The sequence below is a fragment of the Lepidochelys kempii genome, chromosome 22 (assembly GCF_965140265.1).
Source record: "Lepidochelys kempii isolate rLepKem1 chromosome 22, rLepKem1.hap2, whole genome shotgun sequence".
Taxonomy (NCBI): domain Eukaryota; kingdom Metazoa; phylum Chordata; order Testudines; family Cheloniidae; genus Lepidochelys; species Lepidochelys kempii.
In genome coordinates this window covers 7336881-7355766 of record NC_133277.1, presented here as the reverse complement: position 1 = coordinate 7355766, position 18886 = coordinate 7336881, and the positions used below count along the sequence as shown (strand labels likewise).

At 45.9% G+C, this 18886-nt stretch overlaps 1 protein-coding gene across 3 annotated transcripts in view; it reads left to right on the top strand.

Annotated features, from left to right (window-relative positions):
• ZBTB44 (zinc finger and BTB domain containing 44) overlaps positions 1-18886 on the top strand; it is a 154275-nt gene that overhangs the window by 73311 nt on the left and 62078 nt on the right. For all 3 annotated transcript variants that reach the window (XR_012155950.1, XR_012155952.1, XR_012155953.1), the window contains one exon: positions 6710-6900. The gene's annotated coding sequence lies outside the window, so the exon portion shown is untranslated. The remainder of the gene's footprint in view (positions 1-6709; positions 6901-18886) is intronic.

The window sequence follows — 18886 nt, the reverse complement described above, 5'->3', positions numbered from 1 at the left end:
TTCTGCCCCCTCTCTCTATCTGTGCTTAGGTACATATCTGGCCCCCCATTACTGAGCCCTTCACACTCTAACAGTACACCTGTGACTTTGGGCAGAGCTATTATCCCCATTTTACAGATGGGGAATTGAGGTCCAGCGCTGCTAAAGTGACTTGCCCAAGGTCCCAGAGGAGGTTTGTGGTGAAGCAGGGTATTGAATCCAACTGTCCAAAATCCTGGGCTGGTTCCCTAACCACTGGGCCATCCTTCCTCTCTTCCAGCCCTGTACTTTGCTTGCCCTATGTACGATTTCTACTTGGATGGCATCCCTTTTCAATTTTTGATACCACAGAGTCTCTGAAGCTCTCTACCGAGATTTGACCTCTCAGTATTTTGTATTTTAATTGGCTGGCCATTCTTCCTCAATTTGGAGTTATCGAGGCAACAAGAAGAGAAATTTTTTTAAGCATTAAAAATCTTAGCAGGGTGACGTTTATTAAAAACCTGAAGAGAATAGCTAGCTTGTGGAAGCTTTACTCAGACATCAGTCCGTCGGCAGAGGCCTGTTTGTGTTTTAGAATCCTTGTCCTCTCCCTAGATGAAAGCCCTGCAGAAGGATTTTGTTTTTCAGACAGAAGGCAAGCCAAGTTGGTGATTTCATCCCAAGGCAGGCTGTGTCAAGCTGGTCCTATTCAAGCATGCAGGAAATCAACCTTTGGAGCTCATTCAGAAAAGAAGAGGGAGGGAGGGAGATTCTTAAACTGAACTCCAGGCAAGCAGGAAAGATGCCTTCTGTCATCAGGGTGCTCCAGGGGATGGCTCCTCACCCTTTGAAGGATGAGCTGGCAACATTTCAAACAACATTTCTTAATCCCCAGTTATTCCAAAGAGCAATTTGATCTCTGCCCTCCTGGGGCTGCGGGAGGGGCATACGCTGCATCACTCCGATACGGGGTCAGGTGGCGACCACAGGCCCAGGCGACTTGTCCCAAGCTGCTGTAAATCCAGTGCATGTTTTTCTGGTTAGAACAATTGTTGCCTAATTAAAACAGATGCTTTCTGGGCTTTAATGGGGCTTAGTGAAGGGACAGGGGGCGGGGGGGAGAGCGCAAGCTATGGGCAAAGGAGAGGAATGGGGAGGCTAATTGGCAGCTGTAGAAAGGAGATGGAGGAGGGATTTAATTTCCAGCAAAATAGTTCTGTATGAGCTGTGTGAACATTCTTCACTTGACGTACTTCAAGAGCAGCTAGAGCATGGACTGCAACCGCACCGGCTGCAGAGCATGGATGGTCCAGAGGTTAGAGCACTTGAGGACAACTCAGGAGATCTTTATTCTTTTCCTGGCTCTGCCGCAGACATTTTCCATGACTGTGGGCCAGTCACTGAATCTCTCTGTGGTTCTGCGCCTCAGCTGTAAAATTAGGTTGATAGTCCTTCCACACAGGGGTGTTGTGAGAAAAGATTTTGCTAATGTAGGTGAAGTTCCTGGATGCTTGGTGATGGGGGCTCTAAGTATCTAGATACCTTTATTGTGCTGCTGTCCCTTGCCCCGGAAAGGCCACCTATAGCGATGAGAAGTGAGTTAAGTTTCCATGGACAATTTGGTTGCAGATCTCTTATCTCTCTGCAGCAACAGCCAATTAATATTGGTTGTAATGTGGGCATCAACAACTGGATTCGGAACCTCCTTTCTGTTAGACCACCAGACAGTCCACAGCTGACTGTCAGCCAGAGTGATCCTGACCAAGATTTGAAGTGGCAACTAGGAAGTCACAGGCTCCATAGCTCAACCCCTATCCCATGGACATACTCAAGTCCCATCACAGAATGAAGATCTGTTGGGCAGAGTTTTGGTTACTTTCCGATTTCTCCCATTGAGCCCAGTCACCTGTTGCAGTCTGATGGCACTGTACCTCTAGATCATTGTTTTGCAAAGTTGGCTAGCAACCAAAGGTAACCATAATTGAAGAGTGATGTGGTGCCTTATGAAAAATGAGTGGGAGGTGAGGAGGGGCTCAGATTCATTCCCAGTGGGCAGGTGTCCAGATCACGCAAGTCACAGTGGCAGTCTTGGCAGAGAGGCCAAACATAGAACTTGACTCTCTCACCGTGTAGGTGCAGGATGAAGAACATTGGCTGGATGTAAGAACAATAGGACAATGGACCAAACTACGCTGGGGAGTCATGGAAGTTCCTTCCCTAGAGGTTTTCAGCAGGAGGCTGGATAACCATCTATCTTGGATGGTTTAGAGACAACAAATCCTGCATCTTCCCAGAGGGTTAGACTAGCTGACCTTGTGGTCTCTTCTAACACTATGGTTCTTTGATTCTATGGCGTATTGCCTAGCCACTGCCCATTTGCCAATAGACAGTACATCTGATGCCAGGGCTGTGAACTTGACACCTACCTGGGCTCTGTAGCCTCACCCTATTTAAGGGGGCAGGAATTCTGTTGTTGTGGTGGGCTCCACTTGCCAACCGGGGATCAATTTAAATAGGCTGTGCCCACCACCCCAGGATTTATATAGTCTGACACCTACTACCAGGTCTAACTTCACTTGAAGTATGTGTGTAAAGGGGCCAGTCACTGGATGTAATGGAGCCTGGATATCCAGAGTGTGCTATGCTGCACAGATCCCTTTCACGGTGTGGGCTTGTTCACCCACAGAAGTTGTACTGGTTTAAGCTAAACCAGCGTGCATGCTTGTGTGGATGCTCACAAATCAGTTTTAAATGGGCTATATAGGTTTAGCTTGCACCTTTAAATTTATCACTGCAAGCTAAACCTCTATGAGCCAAACTGAAACTAATTTGTGTGTATTCCCACAAGGGTTTTGCACCAGTTTCACTGAATCAGTTTAAAATCACACCTTTAGTTACTTATTCAATTATGGTCATACAATGTTGTGTATAGCCCAGGCCACGCCTGCCCTGCCCTGTATCAGAACATTATCCAAATCAGCATTTTCCAGTGCTCCCCATGATGCTGCCCCAGAAGCACTCAAAGGTGGCTGTCAAAATCGCCACTATGACGGGTGTTCACTTTGTTGGCCATATCACCAGGGAGATCAAAGATCAAATAGGCCTGGGTGCTGGAGTTGCTCACCCATGCTTAACCGTGGCCTGAAAGGCACATTGGAGAAGGAGTCAGGGGGCAGTTTGATCTGCTGCTGGCCGTGCTGTCCCAATTCTGTGTTTGTACAGCACCTAGCACAATCAGGTCCTGTTCTATGACTGGGGACTGTAGGTGGTACAAGAATACAAATAATAATAATAATAGAGGCTATTAGCCATCAGGGATGTCACTCTTAACAACCTGCACTGACGTACTATATTTAAACAAAAGTTAATCACAAGTTTATCAATGTGAAAACCTTGCTGGGATTACATGTTCCCAACTGAACTCTGCATGAGTTCTTTGTAGGGCAAGCAGAGTTTGCTGGGGGTTTTCACTGTAGAAAATCAAATCTACGCCTTTGCAGGTCTCCTACAACACAGAAGGACTTCAAGGAATGCAAACTCTCCTTTCGAGCAGTTGCTTTTATGGACTTTTTTTTTTTTTAAACAAGCTCTTTCTGTTGTGAATAATGCAGACAAAATGTTTGCAACTTGGCCCAGAGGATGGGAAAAATGCAGGGACCGAAAGCCAAGGCAGTATCTCAATGTCGACACTTGTTAGACAATTTTTATTTAGTGGCTGGTGCTGGAATCTGCCCACGCAAGCTGGGGGCTGAGGAAATAGAATGTGAGCACATCTGCTTGAGGAGCTGCTGTCTGACTTGGGGAGCATCTTGTGGTAATTAGGGGTATTTGCGCCTTTAATTTAATTGACTAGAGGGGCTTTTGCCTTTCTTTTGAGTTTATTCTCATAAAGCCAAGATATCCCAAAACACTAAGAACCCTCTGCCTTTACCTCATGCCCTTTATCCCAGGGAGCTCAAAGCACCTTGCAAAGGTGCAGTAAGTAGTGTTGTTACCATGGAAACACTGAAGCCTGCGGTTAGTGTCAGAGCCAGAACACAGGGCCTGCAACTCCCAACTCCCAAGCTCCAACCACTAATTTACACTCCCCTTTCCATGGCAGCATAGGAATGGTAGTTTCCTTTGCCAGTAACATGCATTCCCTTGCTATTGTTGTGGCAATTGTAATCCAGCTTCTCGTCCTGCCTGACCACAGGCCTGTGTGTCTGATGCCACCACGTGCGGTCATGGACCCTGCAAGGTCAAATTCAGCTTTGTAGGATTTTGCCACACTATAGGGTGACCCATCCATCCATCCTAATGGGCCATCTCTTATTTTGTGCCTTCTAGCCTATGATCTAGAAGTGAGGAAAAGGTGTTGTTAAGAAAATATTGGAATCAGTGCACTGGGGGGGAAATAATAATACTCCGCTCTCTGTAATGCATTTCCTCTGTAGATCTCAAAAGCACTTTGCAAAGGAGAGCGGGATCATTGTCCCCATTTTACAGTGGGGGAAACTGAGGCACAGAGTGGCAAAGTGACTTGTCCAAGATCACACCCAGAGTCATGAGAAGAGAAGCTGTTTCCCGAGTTTGAGTACCCATCCAGTACTCTGTTAGAGCCAGGGTTCTGAACCAGCGGGTTATGACCACTGTACTGTTTTCATATTGCTAAATGGGGAAAAGGCCCCAGTATGGACTAAGGACCTTGCACATGACTATATGAAGGAACAAACTAACCAGCTGCAGTGTGATAAGCTATCACACTTCAAAAGGTGGAACACCTCTAAAGCTGGAGAACAAATTAATTCTTGTTCCTCCCCAGCAATACGTCCCTTGTTCCCTCGATGCTCCCATACCTCTGGCTGCCCTTCCCCTTTTGACTCCCTGCCATACCTCCTCCTTCCTCTGGCTCCCCATATGTTCCCCCCCCCCCCAACTACCCACAAGTTCCCTGCCTAGAGAGACCCTATCAGGAGCATGGTCCCCAGCTGGCCTGTGGCTATGGACTTATGTTTAGAGCACCTGTCTGCATAGACCCACACAGCCCACAACTTTCACTGTATCTCTGCAGCCAAAAGTGTGTGTGTGGGGGGGCGGGTCTAGGCAAAGAGTCCTGGATGACCCCTAGAGCGATCCTGTGGGACTCTACCCATATGGACGCAGCACAGAGCACCTACCCCACATCTGCTAAGAAAAATGGGCCATAGAACGGGGTGTTCTGGGAGCAGGTGCCTAAACTTAGGAAAGTCCAGGCTGTCATGCTGGTTTCTTTTTTCTTTTTTTCCCCTCTCTTCTTCGGAATGGGCAGCCGCTGTCCTGCCTGTGGGAGAGCCACTTTGGCCAGGGACTCCCTAGTTTCTCAGGGGTGAAATAGGCCGGGAGGCTGCAGAGCTCTGTGTGATGAGACATAACTGTGTCCCAGGGGAACTGCTGAGAAGCACTTGGCCAGGGGAGGGGCACGTGTCCCAGTGACAACCAGGCCAAGGCCAGACAGTGTGACTGAGGGACGATTGTGTGTCTGAGCTGTAACCTTGCCATGGCCCATTCACTGAGGCACAGACGTGTGATTCCTGTGCCATAGAAGGGGGTAATGTCCCCTTTGTTCTGTCCTCCCTCCCACCCTGCTCATGCAGGGGCTTGAAATACAGGCAGGTGTTTCTAATCAATTAGACTAATACAGAACTGGCTGTGTGGGAGGCTTCCTAATTTACACAGGTGTTCACCAGTAAGGCTGGACCCAGTTTAAGGTTTTGCAGTTATAAGATTTCCTAGCTGTTGGGGGGATTTATTCTTTGTATTGTATTACAATAGCATCCCAAATCCATAATGGATACTGGGACCCTGTTGTCCTAGGTGCTGTATTGTATGCGTAATAACAGAGTCACTGCTCCAAACAGCTTAGAATCTAAATACACAAGACAGACCCTGGGTGGGAATAACATACCTAAGGTCACATAGTAGTACCAGGGAGAGAACTCAGCTAACCTGACTCCTAGTTTAATGCTCTATCCACTGGGCTACACTGCCTTCAATGCCACAACTTCTCTTGCTAATTTTAATGAGAGTGGATAGTCAATCTCCTGCCCTGCTTTGAAAAAAAAAATCTGCATAATAAATAAGAAAACAAAAAGTAGAATTTGGAAGTTTAGACAAACAAATATGGAATGAAATGTTTTAATGAACATAAAACACCTAATGAAATGAAAACAGAGGTTTTGGGGTGGAGTGCAGGTTTTGTGTTTTGTTTTGCATCCCAGACACTGAGTTACTGTGGGATACCCAGAAAGCCAAACTGACCAGCCTACTGTAATAGTCCCACCTAAAGGAGAAATGCAAAAGATAAAAAGGAACATGCAATCTGGCTGCATGGGAAAATGCAAACAAGACTGGTTTGGGGTTTTTTTGCTAGCTATTCACTGAAGTTAAACAATCCAGCAATTTCCCTACATTCAGCCAAAGCCTGGAGTGCAAGGAAGAACTGGAGAACAATGCAAAGAAAGGAGAGGTAAAAATGGTTTGTTTGTTTTTTTTTAAAAAAACAACCTTGTAAAGAGGAAAAATCTTTTAAAAAAAACTGAGTCCCCCCGACCCAAATGGGTGAAAGGGGACAATGCAGATAGAAGCCTATGCCTTAACTTTCTCCATTCCTTCCTTCCATTTAGAACTGGGCTGAGTCCCATGGTACTGGTTCTGGTTACCTGATTGGCTGCGCATATCTCCTGTGGTCAAATGGGCTAGTAGAAGCCATAATGACTTTCTTTTTCAGAGGCAGAAGCAGCAGCTGGGTGTTCTGATGCAGTAGAGAGAAAGGTTGTTTAATGTCTCCTCACCCTGAAGACAGCCCAAGATTTTACTGGAGCAGCGATCTCGCCTGGCAGCCTCCCACAAAACATTAGCTGGGAGAGAGCAAGGATTCCAGATCATGGGACTATTCAGCCAATGAGAAGACAATAAAAGGTAGGATTGAAGTTAAAGGCCAAAGTGTACCTGAATCTTTTGAGGTGCCTAGGTTTCCTTGGAGTTTGTTTAGGATGCGGGGCTGGTAGACTCTGTGCGTTTATGTACAATAGAGTTTTATTAGTTTAAAATCTGCATATGAGTGCTGCCACACTTCTGGCTTGAAGTGGTTTCCATTATATACAGGATTTACAGTTTGGTTCGACGGCTCTCAGTACCCCCACTATACAAATCGTTCCAGCACCCTTGAATCTACATTTTTTAAAATTTTGTTGCCCTTGTGGTCATAGTGTATGGATCATAAGGATCAGTAATGCTGCTGGAAATACTGGCTGGCTTGTCTGACACACCATGACAACAGCAAGAACAATTTAAGATGTGATTTCAAACTTGGTTCGCTCATTTGGGATGCCTGAAATTCTGTCTGAAAGGTGTACATTTTGTCAACCCCCATCTGTGTGTGTGTACTTCCCATATTAATCTGTGTAGGCTTTTTGTACATGTTGTTCTATATCTCTACATGCCAAAAATGCTCAAATGGCAGCCACAGGTCTTGTGTGACATTTGGAATGGGCAAAATCATGAGCTAGAAGAGGAGAATTTTGCAAGCTGACCTGGGGCAGGGGAGGAGGGAGAGGGGATTTGTGGAAAGGGTGGCAAAGTTTAGAATTTGATGGAAAAGCACTTTGAATGCTCAGAGGGTCATGCAAAACAAATGGATCAAAATGTACCTGCAAAATGTTGTAGAAGGGTCATTGCTAATTTAGACTAGTCCTAGAGGGGATTAGTGGACATTGCTAATGACTAAGATGCCTTTCTGTCTTCAGTTGCATAAGGGAATAGTAGCGGTCATGGGTATAGGCCCAGGTGCCTCTCTGTGACCAGTGGTGTACAGTGACAAAACAGGCTTCTGAAACCAATGCACTGTTTATTTTAACAATAGGAACAAAGCATTTAGAGAAAAAGGCAGACCTAACTTCTTCAGACACCCCCAGCAGGTGTGTGTCTCAATCCGGTTCCTACAAACAACTCCCTGCTCTCGAGAGACAGACTCGTTTTAAGTTGCTATAGTTTTTTAGTTCTTTGGGATCCCAGTCTTTTCCCTGTCCTAGTATTGTCTCTTAATAATCCTTAAGTGTTTGCAGAAAAGTGGCTTATCTGGACCCATTTTTCTTCGTTTTTGCTTGACAAGGGAATGGGTTAACTATGGGCCTGATTTTGAGCTGAATTTAACTCCTGTTGTCACTACTTTCCATTGATTTCAACCGGAATTGGACATTGGGCTCATAGGGGTGCTGAAAATCTACATCTCCCAGTGAAATTAATGGGAGCTGCCAGGTACTCAGTGCACTTGTCAAATCAGGCCCTAGATTGCGAAGGTATTTTTAAAGTACCCACTATTATAGTATCTAAACACACGATGCAGGATGAAAAGAATCCCTCCTTGTTTGTAAGGACTAGTTTGTAAGGACTGGCTAGTAAGACCATATCACCATACAAAAGTTGTACTGCGTTAACTACAGTTGAAGCGGTACAAGCCTCCTTTTGTGTGTGCAGATAAGGGCCATTTCTAGGGGTGGGTGAGAGGGCAGCTGCCCTTGGCTCCAACTTCCAGGGGACACCAAACTGCTTATTTCTGTAGAGGAAGGGGAATAACCTATGCTGGTATTATGTGTGCAGTAGGGGTTGTACCAGTATAACTATCAGTACCACTAACTGACTTAGTTATATACCAGTACAATAGCTGTGTAGTCCAGGCCTGACCGTCCCTGCTGCACAGGTGGGAAAGGGTCAGTCGGATTTGCGGGAAAGCCACATTCAGAATGGTGATTAAAAGGGACAGCAAATGGTCAGAGAATCTCTGTTGAGAAGGATGAAATATCTCAAGGGAAATGTGACGCAATTTCCAGCCAAACGTAGTACATTTTACAAATGCTTTAACCATTAATTAATATCAAAATCTGCAGCCCATTATAGGGCTTTGGCAAAACATTTCGCTTCATACTCAAATAATTGGGAGAGTGCCCAAGTGTATTCATAGGCCAACTCCCAGGGCTACAATAAAGGCTATTGTCTTGTGTCAAATAGTAATTTACCCCTCCTAAGTCTCTTTACTCTCTGTATGACCTTTGGAACGGGGCAGTTGCCTTTACCATACATGGAAGAGCATCTTCAAACCTTAGTGCTGAGGTTAGGAGGTATTTTTATTTTTGTAAACCTAAAATATCATTGTTACCAAAAAAATCTGGGAACTAGGACGAAAAAACTCTGCAAACTCAGCCAAGCATTGCAATATGGTTTAGATTTAGTGCGAGAATTATGTCATCACTGAGCCCTGTAGCCCAAGCAGGAACTTCTGGTGTCTCTCATGATGGAAGGTCAGCCTGAAGGAAGGGTGACACAGTTTCTTGTTCTAATGACTGACTGTTGGGACCCTAGGAGAACAGCAGGCTCTAGTGTACTAAGCATAGGACTGGGAGCCTACACTCCTTGAGCCAAATTTTCAAAATTCAGCTTCTATTTAGGCACCAGAATGAGGGGCTAGATTTTCGAAAGAGCTCAGTAGCAAGGGTCACATCTTTCCCTGCCCAGAAGGGTCCTGATGAGAGCTGCTGCATGCTGTGCTCTGTTTAAAAAATGTGACCCTGGACTCTGTTTCTGACTCCACCACTGACTCTGTACCTCTGAGCAAGTCGTTGTGCTTAAGGCACTGAACTAATTCAATTCCCTGCCCTGTGTGACTTTGGCAAAGTCCCTGAATCTCTCCCTGTTCCCCACCTATAAAATGGGGATAAAAATACTTTCATTCTCCCCTCACTGTCTTTCTGTGTAGATGAAGTGACCAGCACATAGTTAGACTGGGAGTCTGCCGCACAGTTAGGAGGTGAACCCAGATCTGCAGAGATCCAGTCCAGTGCTATAAGCCATCCTTCCTTAGACCTCCAGGTTACACTTCCTTAAAGGTAACATGTAGTAATTAGGGCAGGGGATTGGGAACCAAGTCACCTGGGTTATTTCCTGACTCCGCCACTAACTCGCGGTGCTATCTTGGGCCAGTCGCCCTAGTACGTACCCGGGGGCCCTGGGGGGGATTTGTACACAGGTAGCTAGCCCAAGCTGCTGCTCCTGCTACCCCCAGCTACACTGCTCTTTAGTGCACTTGCTCAAGCAGAGCTAGCATGTGTGTCATGCTGGGAAGTACCCTCCCAGGAACTGCACAGATGTACTTAGCCTCTTCCTCTGTAAAACCCACTTCGGTGATTTGCTTTGAGGACCTTCAGCGAAAGGCATTGTATACGTGCAGAAGCGTTAGCCCTTTAATCACCATTAATAAGGCAGTTATCTTAATAAAAGAACAGATTATGACATGACCGTTGTGTTGCAGTTGAACAGCTGCCATGGATCCACTGAATTATAGATTTGTTAATCCTCAACGAGGGTGTTCCGTTTTGTCGGTGGATTTTTAGTGAACATGTAATAAGTGTTTTACTCAAGTGAATCTCTATTAAATGCATATGTGGAAATCTTAATTTGAAGCATGGCAGGAAAGAAGGACTTGGTTCAATTCATAAAATAGTGTTTAAACCCGGTGGGCTCCAAAATCCATCCAATGCCAAAGCAAACTGTGACCTGTAAACTTCAGACCAGATATCTCACATGGGATAGAATAAAAAGCCAAGGGGAAAAAAGAAAAAGAGTCAGAGGGGAACAGTTTGGCCCTTGAATCTCCAACCCATACAAAGGGGTTTCGTTTCCATTCAGGAAATACAAACCTCTTCTGTGTGGTTCATATTCAAACGGTGTGTGTACAAGAGTCCCCCTTCTCCCTTCCCAACCTCCCAAGCAGCAGCAACAGCTCTAAGTAACGCTGGCGAGCAGAAGCCAGATCTCGTAGCGAGGTTTAGGACATGTTCTATGCCTCCCTTGAAACGATGGAGGAAAAAGGGACATCAAATGCAATTGCGGTGGCAGAGATGACTTCATAGGACATGGACTGGGCTTTGGCCTAGCAATAGGCCAGTACAGAAGCTCCCGATCTGAGTACCCAATGGTCTGAGGGAAAGGTTGATCTTGTGGTTTAGACACTTGACTAGGAGGTAGGAGACCCGAGTGCCACTCCTGGCTCTGATCCTGACTCCCTGAGTGATTTTGGGCAAGTGTTTTCACCTTTTTGTGCCTTCATGTAGTCCGCCCCGCCCATCAGTAACCTGGGGAGACAACTTTTCTGCCTCACTGGCCTATTGCAAGAGTACATTAATTCATCTTTGTGAGAGGCTCAGGTACTGTGTTGACGGAGGCCATATAAGTGCCTGGATAGTTGCAATCTTTTCAGCTGACCCTTCTCTGTAGGCACAGCAGTTTGACTCAGCCTGTCAGAGAACACCCCTGCGTTTTGGGGAAGTTCAGATCCAGATTGAAACTCTTCAGGGCTCTAGTACTTATCGTAGGTTCCATAATGTGGGACGTACTTTGTATTCGTTCCACCTGTATGTAAATATGTCCCTTTGGAAGGGGGGTAAGGGGGAAGAGGCGATTCGTCCAGATTTCTGCAGCTGGCTGAGCCATCCTCATTTTGAGCAAATAAAATCTAGTAACTGAAGTAGGGGACTGGCACCTGGGTCTTCAGGGTTCTATTCCCACCACTGTCACTGACTCACTAAGTCACCCTGGGCAAGTCTCTTCACCTCTGTTGTACGTTTTCCCATCTGTAAAGCAAGGCTATTTGCCTGCTTCAGAAGGGATGTTGTGTTGCTTGATTTACAAACATGAACTACTACAAGATCATCTGATATAACAATAGCACTTAGCACTTTCTCAGCTGGAAATACTTTACCAAGGTGGGTAGAGTATCATTATCCCATTTTACAGAGAGGGAAACAGAGGTACAGGGAGGCAAAATGATTTGCCCAAGGCCACAAAGTGAGTCAGTGGCAGAGGTATTAAAAGAAACCGTCTCCTGACTCCCATGCCCACTTCAAACAGTCCACAGCTACATTGAGGAGAGGGCCTATATCCAAATGAAACTTTGTATTACCATTTGGGATGTATTGTCAGGATTAGGTTGTATTTCTTGTGGCAAATAACTGGATGGCATCGGGTACAGGATTCTGTGTTGGAAGCATTTCCAGAGAGGCCAACCCCACTTTCCATACTTAAGTATTGACCCCTGTGTGTTCTTGGTTTAATTGGAGTTGATCTCCACAGTTCTGGTCCCGCCTACGTCCTCCCACCTCTGCCACCATTTTCTCCTTACTCAGACCATAGGGGTCTCAGGGTAGCTCCATTTGTCTCCTCCACTCACTCTTGACTTCACAGCTTTATCCAGGCTGTCCTGTATGCTTGGACCAGCTTTCAAACTCCTGGCTGCTGGGCTTTCCTCATTCTAGCCAGCTGTCATGGGCACATCTCACTCTGGGTCTGTTCGCTATCTTGTACCCATTTGTTCTCTGATGCATGCTTCAGGCCAGGGATCTTGTTGGCTTTTTGCTGAGCACGTTCTACCTGGTGTGAAAAGGCAGAACCCCTCGTCCAAATCTTACCCTCCTTAAGATTGCAAAACTCCCTTCTTACATTGCAAGCTGGTCAGGAAAGCAGCCATGTCCACTTCTCTGTCTGTATTGTATCTAGCACAACAAGGCCCAATCCTGACTGGGCCAATGGGCTTTATCCTGCTAGAAGTAATAACTATGCTGAATAAGGACTAAGGTCTTGACGATTTGATGCATAGGAATAACGGGGGGGGATATAAAACCTATTAGATCATCTAATCCCTTTCCTCAGCTATTGGAGAATTGTTTCCTATATTCCACTCTCCATTGTTTTCTCAAGTCTAATTATAAATGTACCCTGGGGTGGAGATTCCACCTCTGTCCTTGGGAAATTATTCCACAACCTATTAGGTCTCACCATTAGGAGTTTTTCCTGATATTCAGCCTAAATTTTCCCTTTCCTAATTTCATCCCATGACTCCTCGTTATACCCGCCCCCTTCTATTGTCCTAAATAATTCCACTTTCTGTAATGTTTATTTGCTCTGTATATCATGAGCAGTTATGTTCTCTCCCTCACCCCCTCTTAATCATTTTCTCCTGAGTCAGTCCCTCCAGCCCCCTCTTCATTTTTGTGGTGGTTCTTGGAATCCCAGCTGGTGACAGTATTCATTACAATAACATCACTACCTTCAATGACTGTGAGAGACATTTGGGGGTTCAACCCAGAGCAATAAAGGATTGTGTCACTTCCTACTCTGCAACTCTGGCTGCCTTCAATGCTATGCTGTTGTGGTTCACAGCCCGGACACCAACAGCCAACCTACAAGCATGCAAGTCACAGCCTGGCCTGTCCACTTTTCACCACAGGCCTCCCTCCCTTCCCATCTCCCACCCAGCCAGGTTGGCAGCTGGAGCCCATCTGGGGAGCCCGGGCAGCATGGGGCGCCATGCTACGCTGCCTGGGATAGGGGCGGGGGCCGAAAGCAGCCCCCAGCTCATGTCTCCGCTCCCCGTGCCCCCTGCCCAGGGCAGGTGGAGGGTCTGCGTTGTGGCTCCCCACAACGTCCTGGCTGGGCTGCAGTTCTGAGGTCCTGTCCCTCAGTTGGAGCTGGGGCGGGGAGAGCCACATGGGCAGCTGTAAGGAGCTGCAAACCCTCCACCTGCCCTGGGTGGGGGGTCCGCAAGGTGGAGACACAGGCCAGGGGCTGCTCTCAGACACACACACCCCCACCCCTATCTCTGGCAGGTGGATGGTCCATGGCTCCCAGCCTGCTCTGGCTTCTGGCTTGTCTGGGGCCTCAGGCGGAAGGGGCAGGGCGGAGCCATGGGAGGGCCTCTGGCCCCCCCACTTTTGGAAAGGCTCTGCCACCCCTGAATACCTGCCTAGGTACATATGCCATGTCTTCCCTGTGGAACACATAGGACCTAGGATGCACCTCCAGAGAGGATGCCCTTTTGAGGAATATATGCTGGGGCTCTGTTTTCAAATGTATGCCTTAATAGGGTGTCCAAATCCACCCTTTAGATTTTAAGATCATGTAGATGCCACCACAAAGCCATAGAATGGGTAAATGAAAATGTGAGCACCCAAACGTAAAATTTGAACTTCCTATTGCGTTGCCTACATTTGAAAGTTGGGCTCTATATGCCCAAAGGCATCGAAACAGTTAGGAGTTGAAGTTCAGGGCATGTTAGCAAAAGTGCTTCATATAATTAAGGAAACAGCTAGAGCCAGGCGAATAGTGGGGAAAATCTGTTTTGTGGACATTCATTTGTGTTCTAAAACGAATTTAGATTCAGCTGCATTCGCGAGCTTTTGATGTTCATTTCCTGGGAATATGCGAGGGGAATTCCTAGTGTGAATCCTGTTTTGTGACTGGTTAGGCAGCAGGTGTGCTGAGACCACTGCCAGTCCTGCTAGCCAGTATTGTTTCTTTGTGCTCTCCTATCTGTCTGTTGTCTCTTGTCTTATACATAAATTGTAAGCTTTTGAAAACAGGGACCTTCTCTTTGTTCTGTGTTTGTACAGCGCCTAACACAATGAAGTCCCAGGCCATGACTGGGGCTCTGGGGGGCACTATGGCAATACAAATTAATAAGAAAGTGAGTTTTATGCTTGAATCCTCCATTCTATAAATGCAAAATTCTAATTATATATTTTGCTGCACTATTCACAGCTTTAGTTCTGAGTTTTCCAACCAGCAAACAAAACCCACACCGTGTGACCTATGTAACTAACCAATGCCACATGAAGCTTGAATATCAAGTATTGTAAACAATTGCTTGACAGTTTGGGGGATAAGTCTATGTCCGTTGATGGAATCCATTTTGGTTTTGCAAATGCTACATATTTCAAACTCCATTTTGAATGTCACCTTTGAGCGTGGATTTTGTTGTAGGAACGTCACACTTAGTGGAGAGACTGTGTCTGGGAAGCTGTGACAGAGAAATCAGGGGGCCACCAACTAATCTGCAATGGGTTTGCTACCAGCGGGGCCATTGACTTTGTGAGGACCCTAAGGAAGAGTGTATTCAAGAGTTTGTTGTGTGTCCATAGACGTGTGATTCTCTTGTGCTTCTTTAAGAGTACAATGTGTGTGCGTGTGCACATATGTGTGAGAAGTTCCTTTGCTAAGCCTGTGTTTCCTTCATTTACTACCACATTGTAACTAGGAAACGAGAGCTCTCACAGCCAGACAGACTAAGGGGAAACATGTTTAAGCAACTGGGGGACTTGGAAGGACTGAGGCACTGGTTTCAGGGTCTCGGCATCCAGGCTGCAGGGTCCCACTCCCCAAAAAGGGTGTCAGAAACAGCATCTGCACCTGACCATGCACTTGAGGGACCCAGAGCTAGGAAGGGCGATCAGTTGTTACCCAGAGCCAGGGGCTTGGAAGCATGTGGGATCCAGTGGTTGGATCCAAACCAAGACTAGTGTCTGTCCAGAGAATGAGACTGGGCCAGGCTGTGACAGATGGTTATTGACACAGAGGGAAACTTTTGTGAATAACTTCAGATTCAGGAATATCACCATCTGCTAATGAAAAGAAAAACATGTACAATTTGGCATAATACATTATTTGTTAGCAATTATTCACTTGGCAACAATGTTTTTGAGCTGTGTTCCTGGTTATCCCTTAAAAATTATTTAACGTTGTGGTCACAAATGGAGCAAAATGTAAAGTATTTGAATAGAACAGAGGTAGAGAAAGGAAGTGGAGGAATGAAATTAATTCAGATGCATGGGTTGACCAGAAGTGTTTAATGTCAATTGTTCATGAGGGGGTGTTTGTGATCGGGGGGAACGTGATACCATCTCAGATCACAGAACTTTCAGATAAATAGGGTTTTACTGTGTGAGTGGGGAGAATGGGAGTTGGCGGTATAAGCACAGAGGAAGCAAATGGGGACATGAGTCTATGGTAGGCTCAGATGAACAGGAAGGTCCTCTGTTACTGATGGAAACATAGCAAACATAGCAAACTGATGGAAACATAGTAAAAGCTTTTGCTTCACCTTGCTGCTGTCTGTCCCTCAGCTCAACATAGTGTCCTATTTTTACCATGTTTTGCCTGGGGCAATTTTGTAAGACTAAGACACGGTCTGAACAGCCACAAGCCTGTTTTACCTCACTGAGACTATCATTATCCTGAAATCGGAATTCATCACCCCGCCGATACCTTGTTTTAACGAGTAGGTTGTCTGTCTGCTGATGCTACAATGATAACAGAACCTCTGACTTCTTCGCAAAGTGCCTGTCATATTACGGAAAAGTGATTGGGGCCAGAGTTCTTGTATGGGGGCAGTGCCCTTGTTATGAATAACCAGGCAGACGCAGAGGGCTGTGGTGGATGTCTTTACTGTAACTCTCAACTCAGCTGCCTACTTGACGTTCACTTGAGGAGTGCGCCCAATAATGGTGGATGAATCCAGGAAAAGGAGGATAATCATGGAGGCATCTTGTAGATGGCTGTGTTATGCCTGCCCTGAATTGTTATTCTGGATGAGACTAATTGTCCATGTAGCCTACTATCTTGTCGCTGACAGTGGCCAGCACCAGGTATTCCAGAGGAAAGTACAAGGAACCCCATAATGTACAATTATGGAATAACCTGTCCCTCAGGGAAGTTTCTTCCTGACCCCCCAGCGATGAGTGGTTGCCTCATTCCCTGGAGCATAAGGATATTTTCTTTAAAAATTGTTATCCTAGCTAAGGTAGCTGGGGATGTTCTCATGTCCAATCCTTTCTCGGATTCTGCTAAACTGATGGCCTCAGTGATAACATGTGGATGTCACAGGAAATAAGTTAGTATTATGTTGAAATATCCTTTATTAATTGTAGATTCAAGGAGTGAAATAGGTTACCACTGTGGATATTTGTGCCCATGGAAGTTACAAGTTAAAAGCCAGCAAAATGATGGACTTGTGACAAGCCAGGACAGTGGACATCTCTCTTGTAGATTTGGGATCTGCTATACCCTGTCAGAAGAGCTGTGGGGTTGCTTAACACTTACAGTTCTTCTGACAAGTGTCTGTCTTCACTTATGATAGAGGCTTTGGTCCTTGTATCCAACAGTAACAGAATGTTGCCTAGGGAGTTGTCCGTGGCACATGGTCAAAGATGTTTGCGTGGCGTAAGCCATGCTGAATGTCAAGTCATGTCATCTTTCTGTGGCTCAGTTTCCCATATGGGAAATGGGGATAATGCTTCCTTTCCCCATCCTTTTCTGCCTGGTCTCGGACGGTGCCTCTAGGTGTTGGACACCCTCTCCGTGGCAACTACGGTTCTTGGGTGTATGAATGCGCCCTATGAGGACAGTGTTAGAGACACATGAAAGTAAACTCCCTTTAACAAGCCAGTGCAGCTAATTGAGTACATCTCCCTGTTGTTTTCTTTGTTACCCATGATGATTTATGACTCTCCCCTAACCTCCACCAGTTCCCACTGCTCTGATCTCTCCAAGGCCTTTTTTTTTTTTTTAATATCCTTCCTTGGGTGTTTGCTATGTTTCCAACCAAGATGCTATCCACAAATCAGCATCCAGGTGAGGGCTTTTGCATTTAGTCAAAAAAAATCCTCTGAAAATGCTTGAACACCTTGCCTGGACTGCACCTGGAAGCAATCCCTTCTGTAAGCCTGAAAGATGCTTCACCGGTGGGACTGAAGAAGTCTGCAGTGAACACCAGTTGCCTGTGGACCAGTGTCTTCTGATGATTGATCCCACTTGCCTATACACAAGACTCTGTCCCACCCATGTGCTATGTTGTTGTTCTCCTTGATGGGCTGTGTTTGACAGCCTAGCTCTAAGGGCCTTTTTTGTGTGTGTGTGTGAGTACCCTGTGTGGCAGCTGCCAGTTAACTGGGAGTAGAGGATGGCTGGCTGAATAACTCTTTCTTCTCGTTCTTGTCCACGGTTTCTCAGCACCCAGAGAGGGCACATCAAGCCTTAAGCAATAGCTCACTGGTGCAGTTTCACTTGGGATTGGCTGGTTTCTGTAAAGTGCTTTGAAATGTTGGGCGAGAATTTGAAATATGCTGGAAGTACAGCAAAGCGTGATCACCTTGTCATTGTTACAACTCCTCCCAACCCATCCAACATTACAGTACTGGTGATGCTGTATGGAATCTGGGGGACACCTGTGGATATGAATATCAATACTGTAAAATTGCAATGAGTTATGCCAGATATGCCGTGTAAGATATCTGAAAAAATGTTATAATTTGCCAGATCTGATCATCTCATTTATATGTGTATCACCTTTGTATTTTGGGTTATAGATATGTATGTCTGTATTTCAAATTTGGCCTATGCTTCTGGGTGACACGCCCAGAGAGTTTGGCATTAGCACTGCCTAGCCATTAAGGACCAACAGCTATACAATTGACCCACTGAGAGAAGGCAGATACACTTTGTGACTCAGCAAAGCATGCAGGGGCATGCCTATGGACAGAACTCTAAGGCCTCCAAGCCATGTGCTGGGCAGTTTGTGTTGGAAACAAAGGAAGCACAGGCCACATGGCAAAAGACTATAAAAGGCAGCTGCATCTTCTCCATTTTGTCTTCAATCCTGTTTCTTACCTCTGGAGGAACTTAGATACAAACAGAAGCTCTGAATAAAGGACTGAATGACCCATCCAAGCTGTGGGTGTGATCCAGAGGGACTTTTAAACCAGCAAACTCACAACTACTGCTAGGAACCTGATATGTGGACTTTGAAGTCTTTGTATATGTCTGACTGTTTTACCGTTTAACATCTCTCTTCTTTCTTCTTTCTTTATAATAAACCTTTAGTTTTAGATACTAAAGGATTGGCTGGCAGCATGGTATTTTGGGTAAAAGCCAGACCTATACTGACCTGGTAATGTGGCTGACCCTTTGGGGTCAGAAGAACATTTTGTATATGTGAGCAGAGTTTTTTAAATAACTTCTCACTGTACTGGACCTAGGTGCTGATTGGGAACCAGAGAGCTGGAACACAATAAAGTGGGGGCTG